The sequence below is a fragment of the Corapipo altera genome, unplaced genomic scaffold (assembly GCF_003945725.1).
Source record: "Corapipo altera isolate COAL_440 unplaced genomic scaffold, ASM394572v1 78, whole genome shotgun sequence".
Taxonomy (NCBI): domain Eukaryota; kingdom Metazoa; phylum Chordata; class Aves; order Passeriformes; family Pipridae; genus Corapipo; species Corapipo altera.
The window spans coordinates 9,109,637-9,117,247 of NW_020884904.1; the positions used below are offsets into that span (position 1 = coordinate 9,109,637).

At 38.3% G+C, this 7,611-nt stretch overlaps 1 long non-coding RNA gene across 1 annotated transcript; it reads left to right on the forward strand.

Annotated features, from left to right (window-relative positions):
* The first annotated feature begins 6 nt into the window (after nucleotides 1-6).
* Nucleotides 7-5,768, forward strand: LOC113950799. Its single transcript, XR_003528887.1, has 2 exons — nucleotides 7-5,164; nucleotides 5,639-5,768. It is a non-coding gene; the product is annotated as an uncharacterized LOC113950799 (long non-coding RNA).
* The last annotated feature ends 1,843 nt before the right edge of the window (nucleotides 5,769-7,611 follow it).

Genomic DNA, 7,611 nt, shown 5'->3' on the forward strand with positions numbered 1-7,611 from the left:
TCTTCTGCATTCCCATGGCTGTTTCAAAGGATAAGTGCAGAAGGAAGGATTTTTATATCTGGAAAATGACTGAAGCCGTTAAGAATTATTAAAGATATTGTCTTACATTAAAAAACAAAGAAATCTATGATCTGGTTATAAGGCTTCTTTCTTTACACCTATATTTCAGCGAAGTTACTGCTTTACATTAGTGGGAAAATTATTATATTTTTTTCCTGTAATATTAAAATAAACATGAAAAGTAGCTTCAGGATCTTAGAATGGCATTATAAATTGCTCAGTGACTTGTTAGACTACTTTTGCTGTAGTCAATTTACTATTATGCAGATGGAAATAAAATTCTTTGTGAGAGACAATTTAACATATCTGAGTTACAGTCTGATCCTCAGAGGAGGTTGTTTGTATTTATTGTTAGTGTAATTTTTTTCAAATAAGAGTTGATTTAGGAGCTGCAGAATCTTACAGTATGCACCAGTTACACCTGTTGGATAAATTTCTGCGGTGTCTGTTTTTGTAAAGTAATGCACTTTAAATAGTAAGCACCAATTAATTTTTCCAGTGATGTGCAATGTTGCTGTTTTATCTCTTTAATAATTGATTTGAAATACTTTCTACAATAGCCATAGACCTTTATATTTTCAAGAGTTGAAATGAATGTACAGTTGAAATCTAGGGTCTCGAGTGATTCGTGAGAACATTAAAGCCAGGTTTGGAATAAGGAATAATGACCCATATTCTTTTCTTCCCCATACGTTATTTCATGTCCCATGCTTAAAGTATTTTCTTTATTATCTGTTGGAAAGCTGATTTTATTTTTTTCCCCCAAACCTACATTCAAGTAGCCTTTAGGTAGCACTGTCAGTAGAGCATGAATATTTATTTTTTTATCATTAAAGTACTGAAACTTTTAAAATACAGCACCAAAAATCATCCCAGTTTCTGACCTTTTAAAGCTGTCTTTTCATAATGTATGGTTTTAAATTTTGTTATGAATCCCTTAACATCTTAAATTTTCCATTGAAAACCTATGTCTTTAAACATCCTCCAATTGGCTTTTGATATTCAAAACTATAGTTTTGGTGTGCTGTACCTGTAGAATCACCACACTTTTGTTTTCTAAAGTAAAATGGGTGTTCTTCAAGAAACTAGTCTTACCCCTTCTCTACAATCATGGTAAATTTTGTGATTGAGTAGGTGTAGAGGCATTTGGTCTTCATAGCACAGTGTTTTATGACATCTTGACCCAAAAGGGTAAATGTTGGTAAGGATTTAATGCTTAGATACCTCTGTGAAGAGTCCCTTGCTCTAACTTTTACACAGATAGCATGAATTGCTAGGGATGGAACAATTCAGGGAAAATGTATATATTTAAATTTTTATATTAAAATGGTGGGATTCATAATACAGCTTTTCATAAAAGCAAGTGGTCATGGTTCAACATAATGGCTGGTAAATTGTACTGCATCCTATTACAGCTCCATTTCAAGCGCAGAATAAACACCTTTCAGTCCTAACTGCCAGGAGGGGTAAGTGCGAGTGTTAGGCCAGCCAGGTTTATTCATAGACTGGGCTCTGAGCCTCTGAGAGAGACTCCTGTTCCTAGATTTACTTTTGGTTTGTATTTTTTTCCTAGGCAAATGTTGTGCAAAACAGGGTACATGTATGAGTTAAAAATTGGGATATGTAGGAGCAGTATGGCCAGTAAATGGAGTTCAGTATGTTACACTATACTTAAATATTGTTCCGAGGTGGTTTTTTTTTATTTAATTAAACATTAGAGCTGAAACTCTTATGTCAAGGCGTGCTACTTTCTCTTGTTAAAAAGAACAAAAATCATAAGCCTACTCAGCTATTCAGCATACATATCCCTCCAGTCAAGCTGTTTGTTGGCAGGTTTGAATTTGAGAGAGATGTAAAAATGCAGAGAGTGTTTAGTTATTTTAAGGTCTGTGAAATTAAGGTATTTGAATTGAAAGTCTGTTTATTTAAATGAATAAATTGTCACTCATGATTGTAGCTTTTGACAAAATGCTAATGGGGTAATACTGTGTTTGATGCTGCTCCTCTGCTCAACAGCTTCAAGCAGCTTGGAGCCAAAGCCAGCTGTGTAAGACAGGCATCTGCTAAAAGTTAGTGCTCTTAGTACTAGTTTTGAGTCCTGCCAAGAGCCTCAACTTGCTAAAGGTAGGAACATTTTTTGTCTAGCTAGATCCTTGCAACTTCTCTACTGCTCTTTGCATCTGCTGATGGTACTGAATGTTCCCCCCCCCCCCCCTTAATAAACATTATTGCCTGTTTGGTTGATATGTAATACCGTACAGAGGATGTTTTATGCTGTAATTATTCTGAAGACATTGTTTCTCTGTATTGAGGTCCAGTGTCCAGTTATGTTTCTTGCACTCTAAAGTACATTAACTTTTTCATTCTAATTTAATAAATGTATCATCTAAATGAAAGTGTATTATGTCTCTGTTGGAAAGCACCACAGTTTTGAGTCTTTGTCCATAGAATGATCTAGAATTCAGTATCAGTTACTGTCTTTTATTCAGTGTTGCACATTAGTTGACAAATTACACTGGTTCTTAATGTGACCATCCGGTGGGAATATAACAGTAAATACTCAAAAGTATTTTAAGAGTTCCTCTCCAGGTGGATACCTCTCTGACTCTTCTGGGTGTTACTTTCTTAAGAAACTATTATACCATTTCAGGTCTAGAGGACAGAACAAGGCAGTAGTGAGGTTGCATTGTTTGAAGGGCAGCATTGGAGGGAAACGGAGGAGGGAAGAACAACGTTTGGGTGTGGAAGAAATGCTGCAATGTGAAGGACTGAGGACTATGGATGAGGGTGGTGTCCAAGTGAAGAGTTATGAAATAGACCTTGTTGTTTGCTATTTCAGCTACAAAATGAGCTGTCTTTATCTGCTAATATAAGTGAATTTAGAAGATTTGGTTTGCACAGCATCTCTTTCTAATTCTGTGGTTGCAGAGATAACTGAGTGACTCTCAACAGCATTGCTGTACTTAGTGATTGTGACCTATGAGTGTATTATCAATTGTGTTCAAATTGTGCTTTCTTCTAGTCCTGGAGTGTCAGTTTCTGTCCCAATTTATCTTGTAAAGCTTACAGTTTGCTTTCACTTTTCTCCATTGTACTGTGAGAGATAGGAAGAGTGAGAATTAGTTTACTTTAAACAGATGTTGATGTTTTTGTGGCTGCTGAAGCATCTATTTAGCATTTTATATTTTTATTATCTTTTTCATTTCACTGATAATCAGCCACTGATGATGTGTGTGGGTGTAAAGATAAATCAGAGTATTTTGAATTATTAAAACATTTCAGAACATCAGTGAGCACATAGTCCCTAGGAAGAAATGCAAATGTGTATTGTCTTAGAATAAATAGGAAAAATAAAACCCCATTTTAGCAATCTTCTCTGCAGTTTTAAGTTGTAGCCTACTGGAGACTTGAGCTTTCTCTTCTGCATCTTCAGGAAGCTTAGTTAGAAATGCACATTGAACAATTTTCATACAGCAGCATATTTTAGAAGTATTTACTATTTTGCCAAAAAGCATAATTAATTTTGTAACAACAAATAGACTATATTTATAGTATACCATAACTTCTGAAGGAAAATTTTCATGTAATTGGGAGAAGTGAATTTATGGGAAGCAAGTAGATTGAAATTGATCTTAGGTACGTCTGTGTTTCCGCGTGTGGGAGAACTATGAAAGTACTGCTGTTTGGCGTATTGAAAGAGTTCACTTAGAACATGTTTTTAAAACACCAAGTGTATTACTCTGGTATGTGAGGTGGACTAGATACAAATGGACAACTTTTATAAGTTTAATGTATTTATCACTGAAAGAGAATGAAAGATGATTCAGTTTATTTTAAAATTATCTCCAATTACAAAATAGTGAGTGAAAAAGCTCATCTTCCATGTCTGTGCTGTCCATGTTTCTTTATGTATTAGATTCAGGAGCTTGACACTGTCACAGGACAATATTTTTCTGCCTTAAATTCATTAACTCTGTAATAGTAATCATCTTAATGTGGAGTATTCAGGTTGATTTGAAATGCTTAATGCTGTTTTTAAAATTATTCACGAAGTAGTTATAAAAGTGAGAGGTTCCTGGCTGGCACACTCTGTGACTACCACACCTTCTCAGGTGCCTTTGTGTGATAGGTACAAGGCTCTGCAAGTGAACAGTGATGAGATTGATGGTTGGTCTATGTTGGAGAAGTCACCAAGGTTAAGGTTGCCCTATGCACTGTATCAAAACTGCTTCCAGAAAGAAAAAAAGATGAGTTATTTTCATAGGAGACCCTCTTCTGAGGGGAGCAGGCCCACTTCTTAGAGCTTTCCTGGGGCCTGGGTTAGAGATGTGGTGAGGAAACTTTCAACCCTAGTACAGCCTTTGGATTATTATGCATTATAGCTTTTTTATGTAGGCAGCAATGAAGTTGCAGTATGAAGACCAAGAGTTGTCAAAAGAGACTTCAGGGCCTTGGGACAGCTGGTTACTATGGGATCTAGAGCATGAGCAGCGTTCTGCTTTATCCTTCCAGCTGCAGGGAATGATGAGGGAAGAAACAAGAACCATCATCCGGCTCCATGACTGGTATCACCATAAAATTTGGGGTTTTTTGATCACGAGTCAGTTTACATGATGCAAGGCCTGCTGGCAACAGATGGGGTACAACTGTCTCAAAGAGACAAAAGGATCTTTGCACAGAGGTGCTGAGCGCTTGTTGAAACAGTTTTAAACTAGATTGAAGGGGGCAAGGAATAAATCCAGGCTTGCTAGAGGTAAACCTGGTGACTACACTCCAGTGTTTGAGGGATGGAGTGATAGCAAGGTCCTTCACACCGTGCCATGGTGTGTGAGTGCACTGGAGCACATTTGAATTATACGGTAATGCACATAGCATAAGGAACAAACAGAAGGAGCTAGAAGTGTTGGGCCACTCCCAGAGCTATGAGATCATTGGCTTAAGCAAAATCCAGTGGGACGTGTCCTGTGCTGTGCCGTGATGGATAGTTACAGGCTCCTCAGGAGGGACAGGCAAGGCAGGCAAAGTGGGGAGTGTGCTGTATATAGAGGAGGTTGGACTGTATAACGCTTACTCTTGGCAATGACAAGGGGTTGAGAGCCCCTAGGTAAGCATGAAAGGGAAAGCAAATAAAGCAAATGTTGTGGGAATCTACTGTTGACCACCCAGTCAGGATGATGACACCAATGAATTGTTCTACAAGGAACTAAGGAGTATCTCTAGATCAACTGCTCTTGTCCTTATGGCTGGTTTTAGCTTCCCAGATGTTAACTGGTGTTCAGTCTGGGGGGGGCACTGGACTGGACCAGTTGTGATGCCCGCCTGGTCTTGAGCAGGGTCAGATACACAAGCACACTTGACAAAGTGGAGACATTTAATGTCATCTCTGTTTCTGTCACCCCCGGACTCCTGCATTGGAATACTGTTCCTGGGGGCCATGATAAACTCCCAGCCCAACTGAATTTGTTCGAGACTTGCTGCTCCAGCTAGATGTGCATCAGTCTATGGGACCTGATGGGATTCATCCCAGGGTAGTGGAATGTCTCCTGTTATCATGGAACCTCTCTGCATTATTTTTCAGTGGTCTTGGGAATCTGGAAGAGGTCCCATTCTACTGGAAGCTGGCAAATGTCCCAGATTTCAAGAAGACCCTGGTAATTACAGACCTGTCAGACTCACTTTAGTGCCGGTTAAAATTATGGAGAAGGTTATTCAGTGAGTTATTAAAAAACACTTGAGAAACCGTGAAGTTCATGAACATGGGTTCATGAGGGGAAAGTCCTGCTTAACTGACTCACTTTCCTAACATAACAAAGTTGCCCATCTAGTTGGCCAAGGGAAACCAGTAGGTGTAGTAGTTTTGTACTTTGAGACGGTATCAAAAGCTGTGCTAGAGCGTCCTTCAGGACAAAAAGTCCAGCATACAGCTTGACAAATCCACAATACAATTGATTATCAGTTGGCTGATGGTTCAAGCTCAAAGAGTTACTGCAAATGGGGCTACATCAGGCTGGTGACCAGTTCACTGTTGGGGCTCCTCAGGCCTCAGTTTTAAGCTTTTATAAATGGTCTGGATGCAGGAGTAAAAAGTACATTAGGTAGGTTTGCTGATAATACTAAACTAGGAGGTGCTGTGGACTCCCTTGAGGATAGAGAAGCCTTACAGAGGTCTGGATAGACTAGAGAGCTCAGCAATCACCAAGGGTATGAAATTTTAACAAGAGCAACTTCAGGATTGTCCATCTGGGATGAAGTAATCCTGGTTATACATACAAACTGGGGTATGAGAGGCTAGAGAGCCTGAATATTTTTATATTGAAGCTGGTCCCCCCAGTGAGGGGAACAAAACAGTGAAAACAGCTGGGAGAAGCAGAGATGCTTCATTAGTGTTGTGTATAGTCAGCTGTCAGAAACAACATGACCGTAAGGACTGTGTTGTGACTATCTCTGTAAAGGCAGCCGCAAAAGTTGCTGCAATATTACATGTTAGAACACACCTTTTTTTTTTCTTTGATTGTCACTTCTTTGTTTTAAATAAAAATGATTTTTTTGAGTTATTATGTGAGTTGGGTTTGATGGGATGAATGAAGCTTCTATACAAAAAAAATTCTTAGTCCTTTTCTACTGAAAGCAACATCCAATTAAGAATCTTTTACTTCTCTAGAAAGCAAAAGGCTGAGGCTTTAGAAAGAAGGATAAGTAAAAGCAGATTGAAGGTCTGCAATGTCTTAATTTTCAGATCCTGAACTGGTGCATCCATGATTTTTGTAACAAAAGCAAATGGAGTATGATTGGTCTTTTAAAGAAGGTCAGCACACGAGCTTTCAGTGGTTCCTTTTGACATCTTGTAGAAAGGAAGTATTCTTTAAATTGTGGACAGCTCATGAAAATCATGAAAATGTCAGGGCTCTGTATGCTCATCCATCAGGAAGCCATTTTGCACATACCTCGTTTTCAGGATTACGGTAAGCGAACTTTATATACTTCAAATACTGCACCAGTAACTAATAGATGAGCCTAATAGGCCAAATCAGTGATTTATTGTCATGTTGGCAACATAATCTTGGGGCTTAGGAAACAAAAGTGTGAAAACAGGAAATCTAAAAGTATCCTTAAGAACTTTCTGGTATAACTCATTGCCCGGAAGCATTGCACATTAGAGAATAGAATCTCCGCTCTCAAGAGATGGAATTGCAGTGTGTGTAGTGGTAAAATTAACAATGCAGTAACTCCGTGTGTTTGTTGGGAGACAAGTAGGTGACGTGAATGAACACATCAAACTTCTTAGACATAAAGTTATGGGAAGTGCTATCAAATACTGTTAGAGGAAAGGGGAAGGAAGAGAGGTGAATAAAAGTCAAAAGCCAAAATCAGCGAAATATCTTCTTAAATCACTGCCTGGTGGTGCTGTTACAAAAGAAGAGGAAACAGAAGTTGCACTGAAAGATGAAAAAGAAAAATAAACAATGTAAAGGGATAAGTATTTATCTTGTTTAGCATTTCTATATCATGCAAATTTTTCATATGCTTAAGACTTAGGGAAGGATCCCCTAA